Source organism: Peromyscus californicus, unplaced genomic scaffold (genome assembly GCF_007827085.1).
Source record: "Peromyscus californicus insignis strain IS unplaced genomic scaffold, ASM782708v3 Scaffold_24__1_contigs__length_46423439, whole genome shotgun sequence".
Lineage (NCBI taxonomy): Eukaryota > Metazoa > Chordata > Mammalia > Rodentia > Cricetidae > Peromyscus > Peromyscus californicus.
In genome coordinates this window covers 34,249,108-34,253,589 of record NW_026294535.1, presented here as the reverse complement: position 1 = coordinate 34,253,589, position 4,482 = coordinate 34,249,108, and positions in this window count along the sequence as shown.

Below are 4,482 nucleotides of genomic sequence, written 5' to 3'. Positions count from 1 at the left end.
CTGGGAATGTCTATAACTCTGATATTCAGGAGGCTGCAGCAGGAGAATCTCTAGTTAAAAGCCAGACGGAGCTATACACTAAGTCAAGAGGCTGGCTTGGACTACATAGTGAGACTGTTATCTACAAATAAACAAATGTCATATCAGATAAATCATTGATGCCTACATCAAGTTTTGTGATCTTTGAGAAAAGCCCCTAATGACACATTTCTCAGAATACCTCCCTGTCATCAGGTGATGGGAGCATCACACTTTTTAGAGTTGGCAGTGAGAGGGACCATTTCAAAGCACGTGTGAATCCAGTGGCCTAAATGGGAAAGAGCCACCCCTGTCTTTGGTAAGGAAGGCTACAGCCACAAAATCTCAGGCTGTGTGTGAGCAGAGCCAAGGAAGCCTGGGTGCAGAGACATGAGCAGATGTGAAATGGATGCTGATGGAAGGTGGCTGAGAAAGCTCTGTGGCAGGGGCTGGCCGGGGACCACGTCAGGGATGTCAGCCTTTAGTGCCGTGAGCACCACGGCCCCGAAGACGACATCTCCCACTCGAAGAATCCATGTGGAGAGTCAGAAGACTTGAAATACATTTTTAGAAGGTCAGTTCACATCTGTTTTCTATCTGTCATGTCTTGTCAGCACTTCTGTGAGAACAGAGCCATTACACCAGTCCAGGAAGCCAGAGGCAGCCAGATCCTGCAAGCCTGGCACCTCCCAGGTCCTTGATCTGTGTCCCCCACTGCCCCCCACCCCGCCCCAAAGGAAAAGGGCTGAAAATGCCGATATACCCTCCACTTCAACTCTCAGTTTCTGCCGTGGTCACGGACTCCCTTGCAAACTGGTTCAAAGGACAAGCGTGAAGAACCCCGGGCTTCTCAGCCGCTTGTTCTCCCTTACCACAGATCAAATCAAGGACAAACGACCTAGAGGCCTCCGTCCTCTGATGTGTTTATCATCTGGCAAGCAAGAAAAAGAAAATTCCCCTAATTTTTTTTATTCTATTTACGGGCTTCTCTAGCCAGGGACCTGGAGTCTGGCCAAGAGACATACAGCAAAGCAACTAGCTTCAGGAAAATCCCTGAGCTAAGCAATCGTTGCCTAGCCCGGCTTATCGGAGCTGAGATTTCCCAATAGTGCTTATCTTGAGGCATTTATCAGGAGCAAGGAGAGCTCACCATAGATTTGGTGCAAAGGGCAGCTGAGCAAGCACCCCGGGTCACAGTCCCTGCTTGCCTCCTTGAGTCCCTCTGTCAGTGGGGCTGATTAGAAATTGCAAGGCTTTCGTGACAGTTTTGTTCCTTCATGGTACATCAGTAACAACAAACTGCCAGCGCTTAATTTTCATTCAATGAATGTATTTAGTGAAGCGCTCAGGAGAACAAAGTCATCCTTGGCTACCTGGCTACATTGGGACTCTTTGCAAAACAAAACAAAACAACAAAAGGCAACATTTGGTATTTGGTGACAGACAGTCTGGTTAAAGCTGACACTACTAACATTATGGGTAAATATTTCTGAAGCATCTGAGCAGATGAAAATAATGAGCTGGGCTGGGAATGTAGCTCACTTGTTGAGTGTTTGTCTAGCATGCACAACACTCTGGTGTGATCTCCAGCACCATTGAAAATGGGGTAGGGAACCAGGCGGTGGTGGCGCACGCCTTTAATCCCAGCACTTGGGAGGCAGAGGCAGGCGGATCTCTGTGATTTCAAAGGCAGCCTGGTCTCCAAAGTGAGTTCCAGGAAAGGCGCAAAGCTACACAGAGAAACCCTGTCCCGAAAAACCAAAAAAAGAAAAGAAAATGGGGTATAGGGGGCTGGAGAGATGGCTCAGAGGTTAAGAGCAGCGGCTGCTCTTCCAGAGGTCCTGAGTTCAATTCCCAGCAACCATATGGTGGCTCACAACCATCTATAATGGGATCTGATGCCCTCTTCTGGTATGTATATACAAAATAAATAAATCTTAGAAAGAAAGAAAGAGAGAGAGAGAGAGAGAGAGAGAGAGAGAGAGAGAGAGAGAGAGAAAGGAAAGAAAGAAAGAAAGGAAGGAAGGAAGGAAGGAAGGAAGGAAGAAAGGAAGGAAGGAAGGGAAAGAAAGAAAGAAAATGGGGTATAGTGCTACATGCCTGTAATCTTAGCACTGGCAAAGTGGAGGCAGGGGGATTAGAAGTTAAGGTCCTGCCGGGCGGTGGTGGCGCACGCCTTTAATCCCAGCACTCGGGAGGCAGAGCCAGGCGGATCTCTGTGAGTTCGAGGCCAGCCTGGTCTCCAAAGCGAGTACCAGGAAAGGTGCAAAGCTACACAGAGAAACCCTGTCTCGAAAAACCAAAAAAAAAAAAAAAAAAAAAAAAAAAGAAGTTAAGGTCCTAAGCTCTGGAGAAAGTTTGAAGCAGCCAACTCCACATGAGGCCCTGGCTGAAAAAGAAAAGAGAGGCCAGTTATCATTCCTTAACCCGCCTTGTCAGGAGGCAAGCATTCTGTGATCACGGACCCTCTGCTCAAGTCTGATTGGCAGTGTTTTCTGTTATGATGTTTAGCATTAGTCTGGAAGTGAAGAAAACACGTTATTGGTCACTGTCACGTGCAGCATTCCTAGGATTGCTCTTGGGTCCTGCAGGAAAGCAGAGCAACCACTCCCTCTGTGGAAACTGTCCCCAGCGCAAGGCCATAGGACTTGATTTAATGTTGGCTTTTTTTTTTTTTTTTGCCTACCTCCTCAGAAAGAATCATTCTTTTTTTAAAATATATTTTATTTTATTTTTATGTGCATTTGTGTTTTTGCCATGGGGATCCCCTGAAACTGGAGTTGTAGACAGGTGTGAGCTGCCATGTGGGTGCTGGGAATTGAACTCAGGTCCTCTGGAAGAAGAGTCAGCGCTCTTAACCCCTGAGCCATCTCTCCAGCCCAAAGAATCATTCTTAATATTTCTTAATATCTCCCCCTACACACACACACACACACACACACACACACACACACACACACACACACACACATACACACACACAACCAAACAGAACACTAAAAGCATCTGAAAGCCTGAAAAACAATTGCCGTTGGTGACACCACTTTTCAGGGCAGAGAGAGCATTCAGCTAAGACAGATAACCAAGTGAACAAGTGAAAAGAGTTATATTTAAAGTTTCTGGCTTTCTTGTTTATCTTCATCAAACAAAGCTGTATTCTAGAGAGGAAACTGAAGATCATTCTGGTTGGAGGCAGGTTCTGGGGATTGTCTTGGAGCAGCGAAGCCCTTCTCGAAGAGACTGCAGCTTTGGCGGATGGTAGAGGACTTCTGTTCAGTGAACAGAAGTTTGCAAATCTAAGTCACATTTGGACTGCAGATCCTGCACTTGGGAGATGCATGGGACATTTCACTGCTTTTCAGATCTACATCGGATCTCGATTGCCGACTTTCTATCCTTTGTTTGGTTTTGTTTCCCTTCTGAGGTGCTTGGGATTGACCCAGGGGTCTCACACATGCTGGGCAAGCATCCTACAACTGAGCTACATGCCCCCAGCCCTGTATCCGTTTTTTTTTTTTATGTCAATAACACATAAATGTTCCTCTAAAACATGCACCTGTCAACAAAGGGATGTATGAGTTATGATGAGCCAGTACCAAAAAATTGAGAATGACCCAGGTTTTTTCCCCCTCCATATTTCCCTTGGGAAACTCCATCCCTGTATACCAGAGTTGACTCTTACTTAGCTGTTTTATACCAAAATTAAAGCTTACATCACCTAAATACATTTGAGACAACCCTTCAATATTTCTATCTCAGCATCGTTATAACCGCCCAGGAGTTATTTTAAAGTTGGATGTGATGGTACAGATCTCTGATCCCAGCGTATAGTAGGCTGGTATAGAGGACTGAAGGGAGTTCAAGCCCATCCTGAGATCTGTACAGTGAGTTCCAGCCTAGCCTGGGCTATGGAGTGGAACCCTGTCTCCACAAAACAAAACTAGCCCACAAATAAATAAAATGTTTTCCTCCGGTCGTTTCTTGCCCATCTCTCGAATCATTTCCCCTTTAATGTCCAGTTCAGAGGTCACACTGGGGCTTCACTCTCCCACCGCAGGTCAGTACCCACGAATGAAGCCTCTCTATACTTTACAGGTATTTCCAGAGTTGGCAAGATGGCTCAGTGGGTAGAGGTGCCTGCTGCCAAGCCTGACAACTTCAGTTTGATCCCTCGTCTCTGGAGTCCACGTGGTGGAAGGAGAGGGGGCTGACTCCAGAATGTTGTCCCCTGTCCTCCATACATATGTGCTTACATACCACAGAGAGATAGACAGACAGACAGACAGACATGCTACAAACTCATTAAAACTCACTGTGATGTTTGCCACTCTTTTTTGGGGGGCGGCGGGGGAGGGAGGAGGTTTTCGAGACAGGGTTTCTCTGTGCAGTTTTGGTGCCTGTCCTGGATCTCGCTCTGTAGACCAGGCTGGCCTCGAACTCACAGAGATCCGCCTGGCTCTGCCT